The sequence below is a fragment of the Passer domesticus genome, chromosome 3 (genome assembly GCF_036417665.1).
Source record: "Passer domesticus isolate bPasDom1 chromosome 3, bPasDom1.hap1, whole genome shotgun sequence".
In the NCBI taxonomy this organism is placed as follows: Eukaryota; Metazoa; Chordata; class Aves; order Passeriformes; family Passeridae; genus Passer; species Passer domesticus.
Genome location: NC_087476.1, coordinates 16,100,032 through 16,122,783, shown reverse-complemented (window position 1 = coordinate 16,122,783; position 22,752 = coordinate 16,100,032). Strand labels below are relative to the sequence as shown.

The window sequence follows — 22,752 nt, the reverse complement described above, 5'->3', positions numbered from 1 at the left end:
CTCTGCTTATGAGGAAAAACATAAATTCCTTTTCACAGCTTAGATACCAGACAGATAAAGTTTCCCTTTGGCTCTTTTAGCAGAATGCTCTGGTTTCAGATTTTTGACTTATTTTAGTCTTAGAGCTGCTCTGAGAGTGAACAACCTTCTCTGTTATTAAAGCAGCAATCAGTTTCCATCATATAATTGATTTAGATCAACTTTTTTTCTTCTAAGTGCTTACATCTTGGAAATTCTCTTATGGGGAAATGCATCGGTGTCTCGAAAACAGAGTCATGTTCAGCTCAGACCATTTTGGTTTTTGATTACAGCACAAAGTCTGTTAACAAAATCAGGCAGAGCTTCTAAAGAAGGATGAGTGAAAGCTGACTAAAGCTTACTGTTCAGCTGTAAATATCAACTCTTATGTACAGATCTTAGAAGTTGTAATTTCTTTGCTAAAGGAACTTCCTGCTTTCATGACAAGGTCAAGCCAACTGACTTCAACAAGAAGTTACTCTGATAAATGGGTTACCTTTTAAAAGCAAATTCTACCAAAAAAAAAATTATGGAGAAACAGTCCAAACTGATAGTGTACAGTATTTCAAAATGTAATAATCAGTGCTACAGGCAGTTGGGGATTTGTCACTCTGATAATTGAAAAGTTTAGGGCACAGAAGCTCTTTTTTCAGAACTGAAATAAAAGCAATGAACTTCAAAGCTAGGTTATGAGTTTAAGAACAGCTGTTTTGAGCTTAATTAATTATTTATTATAGACTCTGGGAGATGCAGTGGATGGGAGAGGCTGGTGATAACCTTGCAATGAACCTACTACTATAAAACAGTAGTAAAAAACTTGCAAGTCTACTTTTTTTATTGATTTAACTAGTAAAAAAACCACATGCAGATGAAATGTATATGAATAAGTGTGCAGTGAATATATAATTAAGTTTTATTTCCTGTCATACTGTAACAGCAGGGCATAGAAACAAGTTTTAAAAAGTTTCTCAGGTTTCTGGGATGTCTGTGTATCATGTCTCCTTGGCTGAAAGGGGAGACCTGACTTTCCTCGATACCAGATATTACAAGTTCTCAAACTGATCCTTGCTGCCTAGAGAGCTCAGTGCCCAAGGTTCCTCCCACTTGCTGTAGGTTGAGTGCAACAAAATAGGACTAAGATTCTTCTTTATTTGGATTAATTGTTTTCCAAATAATACTATGCCTTATTCATCCCAAAGTTGCTTTAGAGTTGCTTTTAATGCCAAGATAAGCTTCCAGAATAAAATGGATTTACTGTAAGAGCAAAGGTTGACCTGTAGGAGGGGATGCAAAGTAAATAACAAAAATGCAATTTAAAATTAGGCTTATCAAGTAAGTTTTCCTTTCAGTTGCTTCAAGTTCACAGTTAACTTAAAGGAGAGAAAGGGAGAACTATGGCATTTTCTTTTCCTATATCCCAGGACTGGCTTGCACTAAATAGCTTTCTCAGTCCATATGGAAATTGCTACTTAGTTTGGGATGATTCTTCCTGTTCTTATGCATTATTGTGTTCAATTTTATCATATTTCTGTTCAGTAAGAAGGAGGAAATTTTCCTTCAGGAGTTTCTGGGGTTAGTCTTGTGTGTTCATTTGAGTTTAAATTATTCTCCTATTTTTGAAACATCTTTTAAGATTTTGTCATAAGACGTCCTCAGTGTTCATGTGCCTTATTAGTTGAACTGTCTGCTATTCATTTTAAATTCTTTATTTCAATTGCACATATCTGCACTAGAAAGGATGAGATTGGATGTACAACACTTCATTCCCACTTGTCTCATCATTCCTATTATTTTGTTCTCCACATACTGTTGGTACTCCTGCTCTTAAAATTCCTCCCTTGCTGCTGCTGACTCCAACATCAGTCAGCACAGCTCCCTCCTGAGGTGCCTCCTCTTTGACAGCCACTAGGTGACAAGGGACTTTTTAGTGATCAGAACTGGGGGTGTGTGGCAGAACCAGGCTGAGGGACGTGATCAATGGAAAATAGTACTTGGGATGTTTGACCTGTTTGCTGGAGCCAGAGACAGCCCAGGGCAGTTGAGCTCCTCACTGGATGTTTCTGCAGTTGCTCTGGTACTCACCTGCTCCACCAGTGCCTTTCTTGCTTTGCACAATACATGAGAAGCTGTTCTAGTGGCTGAGCCTTTGCTGTTCAGGGCAGCAGGACAGGCTGGTCAGCTCAGAGATCTACAGACCTGAGAGGAAATGGACCAAGAGCCTCACACTGTCAGCCACTGAGCATAAAAATACTCCACTGAAGTTTACTTTTGTTCATTGTATCTTGGCTTGATGTCCTGTCTGCTCAGTGTCCATCTGCAAGCATAAGGGGATATGGAGTGTGAGCATTCTCCAAATACAAATTTGTGAGATAAATCATAATACCATAGTCCTCCTAACAGCATGCCCAAAACTTTAGTAAGTTATGTTCTGGGAAGAACAGTCAAAGGTGCATGCTGGTGTTCAGGTTTCTGAGAGTTATTTCAAGTCACAAGCTCAGATATGTGTTCCATTTCCATAAGTGGTGTTACTTGCATAAGTGAAGCCATTTGCATAAAGTTCAACCATTCAGGCAAAGAACACTCTTCCTAAAATTGAAGTATGTGTACCTGAAACATTCTGGGATGTAAATTTAGCATTTTATTGAATTAAATATACTCATTGGTATATATAAGTTCTTTTCTTTTTTCCTTGATAGTTCAGTTCAATCATAATAATAAATAATTAGGTATATTTATCATGCTGTGCTTCATTCTTTTTCACCCTTTGCATTGTAGAAGCAGGGTTTGTCTATTATCTCCTCCATGGTTTTTTGAGATTGGTGTTTATGATGAAAGTAAATGTAATGTTTCTAAACTGTACTTTAATCAAGGTGTAAGTATTTAGGGTCATGAATGATTAAACAGCCTGAATGAAAAAGCAGTATTCCATCCTTTCTTCAAGCTGGTAGCACCTTCATCACTTCTCTGAAAATCAGGATTTATGTCTGCATATAACAAAATCTGTTCATAACATCCACTGCTATGCTGATCAGAATAGTCCATTTCATGATGTTTTGTCCACAGGTCTTGGTTGTAGACAGCAAATCTGTCTGACACTGCTGCTTTTTTGATGATCCTGCTCCTAGTTTTGGCATTTTTATTGACCAACTATGATTATGTTTACTTTTAATATAGAATTAACTATTAAAGGTTTCATAGGATCACTACATCTCCTTGTCTAGAAATTTTGTGAAAGAATGTAGAACAAATAACAAATTTAAAAGTATGTATTTATTCTTCTGAAATCATTACCAGACCATAAAAGCCTTCTTAAATGTATTTTAAAAAATAAGAGCAAGAGCAGAGATAATTTGAAATCACAAAGGATATAAATCTTTAAGCCTTAGACTTTGTTACTAAGCTAAGAAATTACTGTTCTGTCAAAGAAACTTATGTGTAGGTTATTATGTAATTCTAAAAATTTTTGCACCTTTTTGAAAGGTACTGGGGAGAGAGAGGATGCTAAACCACTGATCAATTCCCTAGTGTTCCTTCCCTTCCCATTTCTGTTAGAGAGTTATTGTGTCACAGTGAAGAAATACTAACTGCAGGATTTGCCATATATAACACTGCAGGGGACCCTTGAAGCTGACTGGAGCCCTGTTCCTGCAATGCTGCAGTCAAGTTAATATCATGAACTGTGTGATTGATGTTCTCAGGGCTGCACTCCCTGCTGCTTTAAACAGGAAGCTCTTCCAGTGTTGCTTCAGCTCAGTGAACAAGGCCACTTCCTTAACAATACAATAACAGGAATTCAATCAGAAACTTCAAAATTCAGTTCTCAAAGGCATGACAACGATTGCTTTCATTCTTGCATTATCTCCAGTATTTAGGTATAAAAGTTATGGATTTTATTTGAAAAGGAATACTTTCATCATATTCTTTTCACAAGAAGGAATTTGGCTTTTTTATGATAATTAAAATATTGTTCCAGTTTCATGAGAGATTTATCATTCTTCTCTCTTTCACTGGACTAGATTTATGTTGCCAATATCACAATGTGGTTCTGCAGGAAAATGCCCTCAGATACTTACAACAGTTTTTCATCTTTCAAGGTCCATGTTCACCACTAAGAACAGTAGTTTTAAACAGATATTGTTCAGGTGCAGGATGCTTGAGAAACATCCCTCAGTCATCACCTGCATTCATTTGCTACTTATAATACAGAAACAAAAATGTCACAGCTAAATAAAACTGAATTATTCATACCATAGAACTAAATTACTTGCCTTGGTTTTTGCTGGTAAGATTTGCTTTCAGGGATCCTAGGCCATCAAGATCAGTGGAAAAGTCTGGAGCTCTGAAGGCTTAACCTCAGTAGAGGAGGATTGAGTTAGGAAATGTTTGAACAAATAGAGCACACACAAGTCAGTAGGATTTGGTGGGATTCAACCAAACCTGCAGGGCTGCTCTCAAGTGTATCTCGAAGGTCGTGGAAATCAGAGGACGTTCCTAGGGCCTATAAGAAAGCAAATATTCCAGAAGGGCAAGAAGGAGAATGCAGGGAGCTACAAGCCTGTCAGCCTCACCTAAATCTCTGGGAGGGCATAATACAGAAAATGCTCAAGAAAATTATTTTCAAATGTATAATTAACAGTGTGATTAGGAGTTGTCAACATGGATATAAATGGAGGAAGCTTTGTCTTACCAATCTGGTGGCCTTCTGTGATGCAAGAGCTGGCTTTGTGGATGAGAGGAGACTCAGGCATGTTGTTTATCTTGGATTTAGTAAGGTTTCCAATGCTGTGTCCTGTAACCTCCATAGAAACAAACTGATAAAGTGCCTAGATAAGACAAAGATTTGACAAAGACTAGATAAATGGACAGTGAGATGCACTGAAAAGTGGACAAACTGCTGGCCTCAAAGGGCTGTGCTGGCATGAAGTCCAGCTGGAGACCAGTCAGTAATAAAGTACCATGGGAATTGATACCAGAGCTTATATTGGGTGGTGCTGTCAGGGTGCACCCACAGCAAGCATCCAGACAATAGAAGGTTGAGAGGAGTGGCTGAGACCAGGTGTGTGTCAGAAGGACATCAACACGCTCAAGAAATGGGCCAACCCTTGTTCTTGAGCCCCATATAATTCAACAAAGGGAAATGCCAAGTCCTGTAGCAGCTGAGGGTTAACCCTGTGCACACTAGTGCACATTGGAGCCTGGGAAGCAGCTTTAGAGAAAAGGATCCAAGGCTCCTGCTGGGCAAAATGTTGACTGTGAACCAGCAATATCCAGGCATTGCCAGTAGGTCAAGGGAAATAATTCTTCCTGGTGAGACACAACTTGAGACCTGTGTGCAGTTCTGGGCTCCCCAGCAGAAGAAATACATGCCTATGGTGGAGAAAGTTAAGTGAAAGGTTGCAAAGATAATTAGAAGAATGGAGGATGTGTCATACAAGGAGAGGCTGAAAGTTGGAATTGTTAACAGGGAGGAAAAGAAGGCTCAGTAGACCTTAGCAATAAGGTGTATTATACCAGAAGGAATTAGGGCAGTAAAAGACCACAGAACCAGTGTATTTTCACTGCTGCCCAGAAGGGACAATTGGCAATAGGCACAGATGGAAAGACATGAAATTCCATTTAAATATATGCAAAACTTCTTTACAGTGAGGGTGGTCAGGCACTGAAACAGGTATCCCAGAGCAGCTGTGGAGACATTTGAAATCCAGCTGGATAAGGTCCTGCACAACCTGGTGTAGTTGACTAAAGTTTGAGCAAGGTAGGGGCTGAACTCAACATTCTGGTGAGGTCCCTTCCTGGTTCAACTATTACTCTTCTGTGAGTCCATCAAATTACGGTAGTCAGAAAGGTTTGAGGTAAATTCTGCCATTTACAAATGGAACATAAGAGCATAAGGAGCAAGGTAAAGCCTCAAGATAAATTGTTGGCTAGGAGTTTCTATTCAAGGATACAGGATTTGTGCATATCAGGAGATCAATACATATAAACACAAATGCTTGCAGAGTGGACCTAAACTGTTCCTTTTGGCATTCTTTACTAATTTGCTAATGGATATCATGCAAATTGGGATTTTGAATTGTAGAGGAACCTTTGAATGAAAAAATAATTTAAAGTCCTCAATTTCTGTTGAAGTCTGTTAGTTCAACAAGCCTGCTGGGAAACCCTATTATTTAACCATGCAGAGATTTGTATTTTAATGTGTTTTTGAAGGACTCAATTCAACTTTCAAGTCCAAGAAATTGCAAGTTGTGGCTTTTATGTATATGTGCAACAATGTCACTAAATAAAGGGGAAGTAGCATAAAGATGCTTCTCTCCACCATTTTATTGAATCTTTGTTTAGTAGCTCCCATATACTTTATGGATCTTGGAGTTGTCTGAGCTGGGGTGAGGTTTTGGGTAGTGCCAGGTATGGCACTCAGGTAAATCACTCCTTTTCCTGCAGGTTACTTTTAGCTGTGGTTTTACCTACTCTGGATTAACTTCTCTTCCCTTTTTTCTCTTTATTTTAATTTTTTTCCTGTGTTCTTTATTTCTCCTTCCATATCGTTGTGGAGAATGGCATGTCACACACCTGGAGACACACCACACTTAAGCTTGAGGTTTTCCCTTGGATAGGAGATTCTACAGCCATTCTTCAGAATTCAGACATTTCTCATGGATCTGCATTGTCAGCTGTGAGGACTTCAGCAAAGATTCAACAACTTCCCTTTCCTTTCATCGTAGGCTCCAGTAGTCTCTTTTTGGCCAACATGTAATTAGTCTGTCTGTCTGTTCTGCAGAACAACTGCAAAGCCTTTCCTTCCTTGTTTTTCAGTAACAGATGGATGTTACTGCTTGTGTGTTTGGGAAAGAAGACAAAGACTGGACATCTATTTCTCAGCCATCTGCTTCTTTGTCAGCCTCTTTCTTTAAACCATGTTAATGGAAGAGGAATAGCAGGGTCTCTGGCATGATGGTTCTGCACAAATAAATAAAAAGGCCTGGTGTTCCTGCTCAAAAAATTTACAGTAAAAAGAGAGAAATGCCAAGAAAATAATGCCTGAGGCTTCACAAACTATAAAAAATATTAATCAATTCAATGCTTAAAGTAAATCTCTCATGTATACAATTCCACCATAGATCCTTAAAAAAAGGAGAGAAATTTGTTTTTACATTTCAGAGCACTATAGAAGACTATGTATGTGTTTTATACCTGACATGAAAAAGCCTGTTAACAGATATGCTTGTGTTGAAGGCACTGGAAAGTTTGTGCTGTTTAATTGTATTATTCTCCCCCTTACTCATGTAGATACTTGCGTTTGTCCTGCAAAGTGGAAAATCCAAAGCTTTTTTTTTTTTTTTTGGTTTGGTTTTCCCTGTCTGCTTCCTGAAGGCTTTATAAGGTTGTAATAGCCATATGCATGCTTGGAACTTTGGTCTGTATTTTACTGGGAGGAGCATTTCTCGTTTCCTATAGGACCCAATAAAACAACCTTCTCCCCTTGGGAAAGTGATTTGTGCTTTTTTATTAGTCCAAAGCTGGAGGCTATTTTAATCCTCCAAAGTCTGCACTTTACTGAACTAGATTCTGACTTTCCTGCTTACTAATATGAATTCAAAACAAAACAAAACAAAACAAATGACAACAATAAAAACATGGATCTTTATCTCTGCAAGTGATGTTTTCTTTCTGGGAACAATGAGCAGACTTACTGCACAGAGGCAGTACAGCACTGAGGAGATAAAGCAGGAAGGCAGGAAGCAGTACAGGTGTTGAAGCCCTGGTACTTTGTAGGCTTTTCAGAGCAGGAAAATCTGCCTGAAATCTCTGGTGTCTTAGTCAAGAAATGGTAGAGATTGGTTACCCTGGACTGGCACTGGAAGTTAACTATTAGACTAAATTGCCAAGACATGCCATCAGGAACACACCTGAAATATTTTTTAGTTTTTAGACTGTTCTAGTTATAGAATACAAACATTCCCTTAATTGCACTATATGAAAGAGCAAATTTAACCTCAAATAGTAGTGTTCCTCTGTCCTCCAGGATAAGGAGACTGTTGGGAAACATTCACAAGCACCCATTTGGATGAAGCCTCTGTTTCAACATGTTCTGAAACAAATGAGCCCACACCTCCTTGGACAGCCAAACCTATGGCCACACATACACTCCTCTATCACAATTTAGGGAGAGCTGAGTCTGTCATCTTCTGACGTGGCCTGAAAGCAGCCTGACACAATACAGGATGTGCAGAACAATTTGTTCTTAGTTGTTTATAGGTAACAGAGTTCCACAGTCATAAAACAGTCACCTAAACAATGCTGACCTAAGCCAAGAGGCACTAGTGAAATGAATGCTGAACTTGTTTAATTCCCTGCCCTTTACAGATACTTTAATAAGTAATTGCCTGCAACCATTTACAGTGGTAAGTTGCAAAATACCTCACAACACATTGTCTTCATTTCTTTCATGCTGTGTGGTCTATATTTGCTTAATTTTCTAGTTTTTGTGGCTGTTCTTCTGCCTGGGGTATTTTGTCATAGATTAATTCACAAAACATGCAAGAAAATATTTAAGTAGCCCCGTCAGATTGCTAAGAAAAGTAAATGTACTTTTAAACTGTGATATTGTATGAAAACAAGCCAAAATTCAACCTGTGAAATGCTTGGACTGGGACAGGAGTTGAAATTTCTTCTGCATTGGAGGGTTTTCTTTTCTCACAGATCTCTTCCTCATTTGACGTGGACTATGGCCACTATGGGAGGTCACCCAAGCATTTCATAAAATGCTCATCTTTGACTTTTTCATTCTCTGAAAAGCAACAGACCAAAGTTTAGAGAAGTTTGGGATGCTTGCCTCTGAAACTGGAGGGGAGCTTATGGGGGACATGTGTCCCTGTGTCTGTGGGATTCTTTTTTCTCAGAGCCTGGCAAAAGTGCCAGTGGTGGCTTCATCACTGAGCCAATGCTCAAAGTATTTCTGGTCTCTGACCACAAAAGAATTTATTTTTCAAGAACCCTGTCAGAGTTTGCAATTCCCCCATGCCTGCAATAATTTTTTGTGATTTTTTGCCTCTTAATGTAGGTAAGTAGTGCATTTTCTCCTGGCCTCACACTGTGGTGACCACGTACTCATGCTCTGCTTTCACAGTATTTGCAGTGGGAAAAACAAGTCTCTTCAATGTTCTTTTTCAAATATCAAGACCTGGATTTTCAATGTGAGAAGTAATTGCTTTTACATTACTGAATTGCACTTTGCAGATTCAATTTTACTTTTTTTCTTATTTTCCCTTTGAGTTCAGCAGATCAGAGGTTTCTGGGAAATCCTATCAGAGTGACAACAGATCCTGTTGTGAGAAAGTGGCTTTTGTTATTTGTTGCTTTGTTTAAATCACCTTTTATAGCTTCTTAACTTCCTATGGAAGTGGTTTGCTTTTTGGTATTAATTTGTCTAAACAGATAATTAGCATCTTAGTCTTGGGCCTGTTTGACCTTCTTTGAGTTTGGGCAGCCCACTGGTGATATTTATATCTTAGAGATCCCTAATGGAAAAGAGAGGGAATGTCTAAGCCCAGCATGGCCTGAACATTCTCTTCAGACTCTGCGAAGTTTTGGAATAGCCTTCTGAACACATATTATGTAAGTAAAATGAGAAATTTTCTAAACTACAAAAGCTCAAACACAAACTGCACTATTATTTGACCAAATCCATTGCCTGAAATGCTTTTGCCCTTAAATTTGTCAATTATTATTTTTTCTATAGATCTGGGAGAGTGCTGTAACTCTAACTGTAAACTGCTTTTACAGTTATACCTGCCAACCAGCACTGCCACAAGAATTGCTTATCTGGTGCAGCAGAGGGGGCAGAAGTGTTGTATGTAGTTTATCACCAGGACCTTCCGTGATAGAGGTCTGCCTGTGTGACTGTTCAAAGGACCCCTTGCCAAAAAGCATTGTCTGCTGCATGTCTGGGACAGCATCCACCTAAACCAGAGCAGTAGAACAGACCCCTGGTGACTTTTCATGTTAGCAGGTGTCACCCACTAAAGCAGGCTCACAATTTAAAAGTTAATCAAAACTTACCTTTGCTTAAACTTTTCCTTAGACTAATTCATAAGCACTAGCCTTACACGGACAATGATAACAATGATAATTAGTGAAGTGCAGGTTGCAAAATTTATCACACACCTTAAACCATCTTCACTTAGGGGACAGCCCTCCATACAAACAAATCTCGCTGGTTTAAATTACCCTTGGAGAAAGAGGTTTAAGGAGATGGCTGACTGAACAGTTCTGCAGCCCTTGCTGAGGCAGCACTGGGGAAGGTGCTGCACCACTATCGTGGGTTTTGAAACAGCACATCCATCAGTGATGTCCCACTGTGAAGAAATTGGCCAAGTATACAAGGCAGTTTTTTTAGGGAAAAAAATTGGATGAGATGGTTTCCTTTGTAGATCACTCTCCCATACCTGGCTGGAGACAGCCTTCAAACCAAGTAATGCAGCACAAGCTGTCAGCTGCTCTGAAAGCTATTTCCCATGTTAGTTGACTGTACTTGTCTTCAAGTGCTGCAACCATGACAAAACCAGACTTCTTGCTATTTTAATATTTATACACATAATTGCATATTTAAAATATATTAACCTTTTGTGTCAATTACTGAGACATGCTTTAGCACATAATTTAAAACACCCAACACTATGCAGATTCAAAGTGGTACAATTGCTCGGTTTATGTCTATAAAACCCCCTCCTACTGGCAGTCATCCATGCAAGCAGCAGCCATAAACTTCTAACTTGGTTTCTTCCATTTCTAACTGTAGATTGTAACTGTCTGTCCAGAAATTTCCTCCCTGTTTACAGAGATGTTTGTCAAACCATAACAAAGTCAGTGCTTGACATTTTGACAATGTCACTCAGAGCATGGAAAGATTTCTCCCAGTGCATCAGGTCCCCCAGTTATTCTTCTAGCTTGTGAGGGAACTGTTTGTTGAGGAAGTTGTTCCAGACAAAGTGTTAGGATAAATGGCCATGTTTGTGCCATAGTAACACTTCATAGGATGCCTTTCTATTCTCCTGTCATTTTTGTCTTTTGAAACCGTGACTTCTTAAAAAAAATATTAAAAATTCAGAAGTCTCAGTACTTAAGGCAATATAAGTGCTTTATTGGGCTCTAATTAGCAAAGACTGGAGGTCAGGGCATGTCCAGGCATGGTTCAGATCCACTGCCTTTCAGGAGATTAGAGCCATATGCCTGCTGCTCCCCTCAAATTGCTGTGTGCACCCTCACTCAAAATGGCACTGCTGCAGTGTGCTTAATATATCAGCTGAAGTCATGGGGCCCGTGTGACCCTGCCGGGATCTGACCAGGATTCCAGGATTTGACTGCACTCTTCCTACTGATGTCAGGAGCGTGCATGACTTGGGCTGACAGCCTGGAGCAGCCCCTGGTAATGAGAGGCTGTAGGCCAAACAGAGTTTTACAATACTGCCTCAGCAAAGCAGCAAAATGGGAAAGTTGTCCAAAGAGCAGGAGATTTGGGATGGTGAGTGAAGGATGTACTGGCTTAACTCCCAGCAGCTTGTGGTTCTGCTGCAGCCGCAGTGCAAATGCGCAGCACGAAGTGGGGCCAGCAGCTGAAGCAGGTGCAGGAGTGAAATCTGAGCCCCAGCCAGGCTGCCCTTGGGGCACAGAGCGAATACAGGAGCACGGAGGTGCTTCCCGGGGGCTCCGGGCAGAGCCTTGAGCAGGGACTCACTCCCAACCCAGCTGGGCATCGGTTCCTGGTGTGTGCTCAGGGACTGGATTGCACCAAAAATAAATCCTTGTCTTTCCTCATAGGGAATGTGGGGGTTTTGCCCATAAGTAAGATTTTAAACATAGCAAAATTGGACGCACATTTTCTTTATTTGTATAGCTGTTACATCATCCCAGGAAGGCAGGCACTCTCCTGAATTTCTGGAGCAGTCTGAGTTTTCCCAAGGAATGGCTGAGAGGGTAACAAGCAGGGGGGAACCAAGTGGCCACATCATTCTGATTCACCCAGCACATGTTTTCATTATGTGACTACATCCTTGTTTCCCACCGACGATAAGCTTGAGATTTCTTGATTTAACATGATCTAATTATGAATTTTTGACACCACCATAAAACTATTGTCTTTAGTATTATTTTTTCTCTTCTTTGCAGTGCTCTGAAGTAGAAGTCTAGATTGAGGTCAAGATAACTCAGGAATTTGGACTTAAAGGCAAATTTTTTGTTTAATGATAAAGTGTAGTAATTACTACTACTTATACATGTACAGTTCTTATTACACAAGTGCATAGCACTTTACAAATATTGATGGAGTTAGTCTGATAGTGCCAAGATAATGTAAGTAAGCATAAATTTGGGCACTCAACATGAAACTACTCTGGTAATGCATGTGACTAATAAAAGCATAATGCTCTACGCTGATTTACTAAGCCTGTTGACTCACTATGTAACCAAAATCGAGTTAAAAGAACTGGGGAGTGGCTGTGTAGGACAAGGGGCAAGGACTGTACAGGCAGGAAGGGCTTGATAGGGTGGGACACTGTAATCCCTGGAATTATTTCCTCATTTTATTTCTTTTTTATGGTTGTCAAATTCCAGAAAGGGACAAGTTACACTGGTTGTGTCACTGAGAAGACTGGGCACAACATCTCTTCACATAAGAACTGCATCTGCTTTGAGATGGGAAGGAAGTATACAAGGAATACCAGTGTAGTGTCACCTCTGCATAGCCAGTCTCTGGCTTTATCTGACAACCACCTCACATATTTCCTTCTATAAATTAATTAAATCAGTTTATAAGCTCTGTTTTATTATTTGTCCTCCCAATTTCCTCCCATTGGAAAGTTTTTTCAGGAAATCAGTAGTTTATTCTAGTGTCAGTAAAACTTAACTTGGGTACCTTGATACCTACTGTATGCTTTAATTTGAAGAGCACACCTCCTTTCATCTGCTTCTTTAACTCAAAATTTACTTTAAAGTCCCATTCCCACTGCTGGCCCTGGAACCTTCCCTTACAGGGCACCCGGCATTGTTGCTGTTTCCAGTATTTTATGTTATCTGTGTGTTGTTTCTTTCAGTTGTTGCCAGTGCCCTAAAGTAGTCAGTACAAGTAATTTGTTGTAAGTACAATTTAACTACGGTGAACTGCATTTGCTATTACTTTGCTATGTGTGTTTTAAAGGGTTTTTTTAACTATTCCATTCATACATTTCTGTTATTTTGAATTAGCCACTCAGCATGCTGGATTGGATTGACAGCCCAGAATTCAGTATCCACTTGTGCTGCCTGGCTTAACAAGATTTTTGTTCTTTTCCATTGACAATGTTCATGGATCCTTAGCAGAAAGAATGGAGATCAAGTTAACAAAGCTGTACACTTCCTTTGCTGGCATTAAATAAATGCTGTACATTTGGAGTAATTTCAGCTGTTCAATGCACTTTAAGTTATTTTCAAACCACTGTCAGACAGTCAGAGGAATCTACTGAGCTCTCCTACACTTAAGAAGAAAACATTGCTTTTGCATTTAGAAAAAATTCTTAATTTTGCTTCTATGTACAGCTAAAAGTCAGAAGTAAAATGTGATTGAAAAACAGGCTATGAGTTTTCAGTGCTACCTGACATAAACCACAACCTGTCACTAAGAGACAGGTGAGTTCTAAGCATAAAGTCCAGTGCATGTCTCATGCAATTCACATGGGATTTAAAATTTTACACTCTTAACATCTTTGAATGTAACTCCAACAGCCATTTTTAGTCTAGGATTAAGCAAGAGTGCATGTTGTTTTATAGAGAGTTGGTTGCCCCTTCTTAGGCTGTTGATGTAGTTACGACAAATTGTTCTGAATGACATACACCACAACTCAATACTTAATCTAGTAGCAAACTGCTTTTTAGCTGCAGTCCCTAAACTTTGTTGTGGAAAAATAAGAAAAGTTGATGGAAAGAATTGGCCAAAATATTCAATAATTTGTACTTGATAAACACTGAAAATAAAGAACTGTTACTCAACTGTGATTTTATCAATACTTTTTTCACAAGTGCATTTATAGATGAACAATTTCAAGCAAGAGGTTTGTTATATCAAATAATTTATTGTTTGCTTTTGTACAACACTGGGGAGAGCAAATGATTACTTCTTGGAGAGGGATAAAAGCAAGATTCAACAACTAAAAAGGGTGCAGGAAGTGTATGAAGCAGTAAAGGAAATAAATCCTCCAATTTGCTGGAAAGAGAAAGCCATGGTTAAGGACTATGCTGTAAACACATTTGCATCTGATTTTATTACAAGTGGTTATAAGAACTTTATATTCTGATGTCCATAGGTGTTCAAACTGTATTTGAATAACATTTTCCAGAAAAAAATAGTAGCAACAAGTTTAAATATTATAATGAATTTTTATAGCAATAAAGTTATTACCAAAAGTTGTGATAAAAGACAAAAAATCACAAGGAATGGTCAAGATAAGGTTCTCCTGATACATTGATCCTTTAATTAGGCAGAGAGAAATTGTAGTTCCATTAGCAATGGGATTTTTATGCATTGTGAGGGTAGAAGATGGAAGGACAACAGTTCAGTCACCTGGACCACCAGTTATGTTGGTTGCTTTGGCGGTTCACTTCATCCTCAGTTAAGGCTGCTCACTCACCTGAGCACAACCTCTTTGCTTCAGGTACTGTGGCTAAGATGAATTCTGCCTTCACAAACCTCTTCAGCTTTCAGAAATTTGTCAGGTTCTCTGAGAGTAGTAAAGTTCTTTCCCTCATGATTTTAAGTGCTATGGAAAAGCAGAAACTGAGGTTTCAGAAGATAAACAGCCAGGAATATATGAATTCATCAAGATCTCAGTGGCCCAATTAAACCATTGAAGACTCAGCTCATGAAAAACTGAGTATACAAATAAAACCATGAGTCATCGTTCCTTTTTTATTGATTCTTGTTATCTTTCTGTGTCTGAGGCAACAATAAACATGATTTATATGCACTGCCTTTAATTTCCCGTGGTGTTCTAATCTCACAGTGGTGTAGGGGAAAAGTCAATGAAGATGGATGGTGAGCAGACTGCAAACTGGGCGGCAGCAGCAAATTTGGTCAGAAATTGGGGCGGGGGGATCATGTTGCAGAGAGAAGTAACTTTTACATCTCTAGAGCTGATGTCATTTAGCATACATTAATAGAAAAAGAATGATGTGATGGGTAAGGCAAGATGGTGGTCCTGTCTGTACTCATAAAAAGTGAATTTACCCATTTAAATCTCTTTTGTGAATTAATCAGTACATAAAACTTAACAATTATGAGCCTTTCTTCCCTCTGCACACTGCTAAGCAGAGACAATTTCTGTGAAGATGTCTTCTATAAGGTCCAAATAATCTAATTTGTGGTGGTGAAACCTGCTACAGCAGTTCTCCTTGCTGAGCCATAGCATAACACACATGGCATCACAGGAACTTCCAGTGCCTTCATATACATTTTCCATGTCACATGGGTGTTTGATGGAGAGCTGCCTGGAAACAGACTGTAGATCCCTGGCAGAACCATTCACAAAAAATTAACTCAATCTTCTAAAATATAGGCAGACTACAAGAAAATTACTACAGGCTACAGGTTCCTTCACTTTGGATGCATTGTTGGGACTTTTTTGAATTAGGCTGTGAAATCTTCCTCTTTCATTTATTGTCTCTGATAACATCCTCTTTACAACTGTATTCCAGTTACTGCTGAAATGGTGCCATTTCACTAAATGCTATTTATCTTTGCAAAAGGGATGGTTAAGCCTGCAACTTCTGGCAGAGCCATGACCCTCATGCCTGCACAAGTCCCTCTGCATATGATACAAAAGAGGCACCACTGCCTGCCTGTGAGAATCTGAATGAAGATGAGATGCCATAGCAGTTGGCTAAAATGGGAATCTGTGCTGAGGACAGCTACCAGGAAAGTGCTTAAGGTGCAGATACATACTCTAAAATTACTTACTGTGGCTCAAGAAATCAAGAGCATTGGTGAGCAAACAGGTCAGTCATAGGCACAGAAAATGTGCTAGTAAAGCAACTAGACTTCTAGAAATGCTGTATACCTCTGTAGAGAGTGCTTCAGGGAGGAAAAAAAAAAAGCCTTTCCAAGTAGCAGCTTTTTATAGGGCCATTGCAGCAACTGTAGAGGGATATCCCTGGAAGCCCAGCTTTGTCTCTGGTTGTTGTTACTGGAATAAGAAAAACATCACATTCTAAAGCAACAATGGCTTAAGCCTTTATAAGCAGCTCCCTCTTTATGGTTCATTTTGTGGTCTCACCAATAAACTATTTTACAGTTTCTTCCAGAGAAAGGCAGCCCTACAGTTAGAGAAAAGCCCTTTGGGTTCTATTCCTCAGCTCCACTATCCCTCTCTTCTCCAGTGAACACAGAGATCCTTAACCTACTTTTACGTTATTATAAGGCTCAGAGCCTGTGCTGCTCCCTTTGAGGACAACTGGAAAGCTGCCACTGACTTCAAAAAGAGCATGGGCAGGCTTCTTGTTAGTTAACATTCGTAAAGTGCTTGGAGGTACTTAGACAAGAGATGTTACATAAATGTGATTAATATTGTAACTTGGCTGTCAATACTGCAAGGCTGTGCTGCACCTTGGTCAGCAGGGTCTCCCTTCACACTCAGCACCATGTGGCTGAGGATTAGGGGTTAGCTAAACACAGATAAATAATCTCCCCAAATTCAATGCAACTATTCATCTACATAAATAAAGCTTCTGCCTTTGTCTAAATAAGGAAATCTCTTGTTTGTTTGGGAACCCTTATAAAAATATATATTAACACTAGCTCTTACTTCTGGTACAATTATAAAACATAGCTGCTTGTTGAGGTGTTGTATGTTTGAATCATCACAATGCCCTGGGACTAGTAACATAACAATAGGTACAGAAGGGAATGCTATTTAACAATTCTAACAATTCAACTCTTCATGTTAACTTTTGCCAGTTAATTGTCAAAATTAGCTTTATCTTCCAGTGACACAGAGAAGTCCACTAATGTTGCCATCTTGTTGCAAAGGTTTCATACCGTCTGGAGATTTCTCAGGGGCAGCTCCTCACAGCACTGACTCCGTCTCCTCCTCTGCACAGCCAACAAACTCCATCTTACCTCATGACCAGCCAACCTACTCTTTTACAATACCCCTCCTAACTGGATCCAGCTGTGGCCCATTAAGGGCAGGCTTGTTCTTTATGCTTGATAATTAGCACAGCTGTAACTCCTTAGGGGTGAGACTACCTTCACCACTATCTCCATTCACCTACATTCTATCTAGCCACACACTAACACTGATGAGTTGTTTGGGTTACCTGAGTACTTTGGTGCCGTTTGTTTCTTTTGCATTCTGTGAGAACAAAGTTATTTCTCTATAATTTTACAGAATTCACATCAATATTTCAAAATCTGTGGGCATTTTTTACTTAACCTTCAAGTGACCTTTGAGCAATACTGCTTGATTATATAATCTTGAGGCCACTACAGCCAGAGTTTTGAAAAAGTTAGAGGATTGGAAAGAGAGTCCAATGAATGCAATGCCTAGAAATCACCTACTGACATGACAGCCAGTGCTGACAGGGAAAGGTGGATGCACTGCCTGGGAAGGATCCATGGCAGAGGGCTGGCAGAAGAAGCTGGATTTTGGATGAGTCTCAGCTCCTCACACCAGTAATGGCAATGGGCTAAACAGTGAAATCCAGTGCTGAAAGGCAGTAGCAAGCACAAATCCCTGTCCTGTGTAGACAACCCACATTCATACACAGGCTTTATGTTGGATGAGCAGAGCCATCAGGCATCATGAGAACTATAATATGTACTAACTGATTGATTTAATTATATTCTGTGAACCACTGTCTCTTTTCCTAAAAATTCAATCCACAAGATAAAATTTGACATCAAGTCTTTTGATAGGTTTTCTAATATGATGTAAACTTCCCCTTTTGTATCACACCCCTGCAATTCTCCATCAGCATTCTGTATGCAATTTTGTTACTGAGAGCCTAAAATAAATATTTTATAGTAGTTCCTTTTCTGTATTGTCTGCACTTTGTTGTCATGTGCTGCAAGTATTAGTCAGTTTGATTAGTCTTAACAAAAACAATGGCATATAAATGATTAACATGGTTGTGTATCTACCATTTCAGATTCTAGTTTACTCATTTGAGGTAATTACCAAAGAAATATGCAGAACACCTGTGGATAATATGCTTAAAGAATGAAGCATTCTTGTAAAAATAAACATTATTCCATTACAAAACTAAAAATATAATGAGTCGAGAGGAAACCTACAGGGTATTTGAAAAGGCAACTCTAATGCACTTTATCAAATCGAACAGTCAGCATTTGTATTCCCACATTTCTTTCATTTCCAGCACATAAAGAAAGCAATTCTTGATGTAGGCAGCTGGTTTAGTAGTCCTTAAGTGATGGAGAACCTGGGGTCCATGGATAGTTCAGGCAAATATTTGCAAGCAGTGCAAATGAGCTGTGCTTTTCATTTCTCAGAATGTGAGGCACTTGGAGTGTGATGGGAAGAAGTCTTTAGCCCATTATTCCAGTCATGGCCTGGCAATCATAATGCCAGTTCATGCATCATTGATATATTTGGTATTTGAATTCTTTGAGACACAGCCTTTTTACAGTAGAGGATGTTATTCACTATAATTGTTATTCATTCTCACTGCTGCTTTGCAGCCACTTTTAAGGCTTTTAGTGTTTTCAAAGCTGCTATTCCCTTCTCTACAAATATGACTTTTCATTCTATTACTTTATCTGTCAATATTAAAATATGGAATACTTCTTGGCACTATGTTCAGCAAGTGATGTCTATAAAAGCTAGGTTTGCATTTTCAATTTCCACTCCATCAGTCTTTGTGCTGCACAGGGTTATTAAAGCCAGCTCAAGAGGAGCTCACTACAGGCTCGTGTTGCTGAACAAATCCAGCTGTTTCCAGGCTTCACCAGCAGCCTTTAGCTATGTACCAACTCCAAAGCTCAAACAATTTCTCAACCAGTTTGATGACTGATGAGTTGTCTGGATAGAGATTTGGAATTTGTCTGCAACTTTCCAGTGATAACCCAGAAGTGGAATGTTGATGCTGCTCTCTGAGCTAGTCAGAGGTGGGAAGCTTCTTACAAAACATCTCTGCACTATGTGGACAAAAACTTTCTTCTCTAATTCTTGAGAGTAGCTATTTTATACAGTCTTCAGGGTGACGGATTAAAAAATTAATGTATAAGTGCTTAAATAATTTAAATGCTGGAGTGTGTTAAATCATCAAACTGGGTAATAAGGATGGGTATTTTCTCTATCTTACTTCTATTCAAATTCAGCCAACTCAGTATTTTATGCCTGAAAAAGATTTACACTGACGTTTGAAGAGAAACGTTGAATATATGTTCCTTGTCAAAAATGCGTCCATAGAATCACTAGAATATCCTGAGTTGGAAGAGACTTGCAAGGATTACTAGTCCAGCTCCTGGCCCTGCACAGGACAAGCCTGGATCACACCATGTGCCTGAAAGCATTGTCCAAACACTTCTTTAACTCTGTCAGCCTTCGTGCTGTGACCACTTCCATGGGAAGCCTGTTCAGTGCCCAGCTACCCTCTGGTGAAGAATCTTTACCTAATACCCAGCCTAGACCTCCCCGAGTGATTATTGATTAAGAGACAATGTCAGTGATTGGCAGTGCCTGACTATAATGCATTGAACCTGAAGCTCCTTCAGACTGGGCTTCAATTTGCAGGGAGAAGGCAAAAAAGCATTTCCCTCAGTTCTGAATATGTAGGGAGATGGCTCTATTCTTCCTATTCACCTCCAGCATCCATCATTTGTAGGCAAATGGAGTCTTTGCTCACAAGAAGGCTGGAGTTGCAGTGTCACCTCCTCAGCAGTATCATGCTGTCATTGCAGTACCACCTCCTGCATAAAGTGTCACAGGGTTGCCCTGTGTTGTCTAAACTAGAGCACAAATATGATGTCTTGATGTTAAAATTAACAGAAATTAACAAGGAACCTGCAAAAAGATCTGGCTGTTACAATTCTATTTTTGTCTACAGTGAGACTCTATCTAGCATCAGTGTCATTCACATGTAAGGCAGAGGGTATTGGTATTTCTCTGGGCCATTTATTCAGGCAGACCCAGTCCTGCCTAGAAGGCAGCATTCAGTCATCTCTTGTGCAGCTTCACAGAAACAGATGAATTTGGCCTCTGCTAAATGTAATCTACCCTTTAATCTAGCTATGCAATCATGTCTGGATCTTACACCTAATGTAGTCTTCCTTTGTATTTTTTTTAAAAAGTCATTTTCACTTATGCAGCCCCTTTTCCTGTACAGAGCTTCACAAGAGTGGACAGCTCTTGACTTTGTAGTGGTGTGCACAGTAGAACACTGACTTCATGCTTGGAAAACTACATGGACTTGTCATTTCCAGCAACTTTATTTTTTATTTTAATAATTATATTCATGAACTGAAGCAAAAGAAGTAGCATATAGACCAGCACAGAGATAAAGCCAACAGCCAATTGCACAATATGGACAGCTGTTTTATGTTTCCCAGAACATTCAGGAAATAGTTTGTTATATTCAGTACTCATACCCTCTTAATTCAAAGAGGCTCTAATGTATATCAACTAAATATTGTAGCAGTGAAAATCCTTGTGGCAAGCACAAGAAGCTTGTGGTAAAACAAGAGACACAAAAAGCTGTCCGAAACATTGTATGTCAGCTATTTAACTTGTTAGAGCTGATTTATTACTGACAGTGGCTACCTATACAGATTGTTATCCATTTTAATTTTAATAAGGATCTTAAATATATATAAATTCAGTCCAAATGCTGAATATTCTCTTTCTGATCCCAAAGCCCCACTTGCTACTGAACAACAGCTCTGACTTGTTGAGAGAATATTCTGTGCTATGACTGCAGTGGGCAGAGAATCAGATGTTACCATTATGGAAGACATTAAGTCCTGGGTTTTTTCTGGATTTGGCCACCTCTCCCACGGGTGAATGGCACTGTTAGTTGCCTTGAGTTCTTAAGAGCACATGATCTGTATCATTCTTGTTACAGTGTCTAATTTATGATGTTCCTACCAAGAATGTTCATGTGCACCTTTTCCATTCTTTCTTTCCTCATTTCAAACTTAGCTTCAATCCTGGAGAAAAAGCCATATAGCCATAAGCAAGGTTGGAACAATATTTAGCAAAAGTTGTGATTTGTGTGGATATCCACAGTCCTTTCAAATCATGCCTAGTTTGGCAATCATATGGATGCACTGTTTGTAATCCACCAACATTCAGTTATACACCACATTATGAAGTTTGTTGCTGAACAGTTTCCTATTTCTTAGTTTATTTTTGATCAGTTTACTGTTGTAGATAAGAAAGGACTTACATACATGGGCAATGAGAGGAAACTGACTCTGGGCTGTAAAAAGCAGACAACATTTTCAGTTACATGGTCAGGTTATTATTTCTGCTCCCTAGCAGAAAGGTAGCATCCAGACTTCAAAATAAGATACTAAGATTTTATTACTAATGGTGGATTGGCTATGGGTAATTGATATAAACTGTTATAGCTCTAATGACTTCACGACAATAACTTAATTAAGCAATTGAACCTGACAGGCAGTGCATTGTAGAGGGATTATTGCATACCTTTAATAAAACATAAAATAAAAAGCAAGGAATTTCAGCTACCAATAAACCTCTGAAAATAATTCTTCTGTCCACCTTGTAAAAAAAAAAAAACAACAACAAAAAAAAAACAAAAACACCAAAACCAAAACCAAAAAAAAAAAAAAAACCAAAAAAAAAACCAAAAAAAACAACCCAAAAAAACAGAAACTAAGGGAATTTTAGGAAAGCAGAAAAGTAAATAGGTCAGTCTTGCATTTAGCAATCTAAGGATATTTATCACCACTGTGAAAAATCTGCTCAGAATATTGAATTTATTTCTCATATTGCAGGGTGACTTTCACCCTGGAACCAAGATTCAAACAATGGTTTCATGTTTAGATACTTTTCCATGTATTCTGACAAAAAGCAAGAAGAATTAGGGAGCCAACCCCAAGATGTTCTTTTGAGGAGTGAGCAGAGATGGGACAATCTCCTCTCATTAGGTTTGTCTGCTTTGGTGGAGACAGCTGAAAAGACAATGAAAGAAACAGTATTAGCAGCTAAGAGTTGGTGGGATAGAGCCCAGTTTACTTGAGCCAAGCCCTGTATTGCTGTCAGAGCTTTGCCAGCTCACAATATGGTTTGCAGCAGATGAATTTTTATTGACTAAAGATTTGGATCTAGAGCCAGTTATGAATACAGAAATGCCCAAATCATTTATTTCACTAAAACAGTGAGGAGAGCTGAAATTCTGCCATGTTAACAAAAACATGGGTACATATCATAACCATTCTACTGACAGGATCTACCAGCGCAGGTGTACTGTAATGCTTTGCAAAACTTTACCTTTCAGTCTGTCACATCTAAATGTAATGTGTCAGAAATGAAATGAGAAGATTAGGCCAGTCAAAGCCAAAACAGGAGATACTCTCCTTTTTCAAGCTTTTGAGGTTAGCATGCTGCATTCTATATGGAGAAATAATAAAGATTTTGTTTAAACCTCTTTCAGTCTGGAGCAATGAAATGAAGAGTAACATATTGTGTTGCAAGAAGATTTGGCTTTGTTTTGATCCCTGCTTTCCTA

At 39.0% G+C, this 22,752-nt stretch overlaps 1 long non-coding RNA gene across 1 annotated transcript; it reads right to left on the bottom strand.

The window, feature by feature from the left end:
• Window positions 1–955: 955 nt before the first annotated feature.
• LOC135296072 (uncharacterized) lies at window positions 956–4,014 on the bottom strand. The gene is made up of 2 exons (XR_010358122.1): window positions 2,101–4,014; window positions 956–1,292 (listed from the first exon to the last, which is right to left on the bottom strand). It is a non-coding gene; the product is annotated as an uncharacterized LOC135296072 (long non-coding RNA).
• Window positions 4,015–22,752: the final 18,738 nt, after the last annotated feature.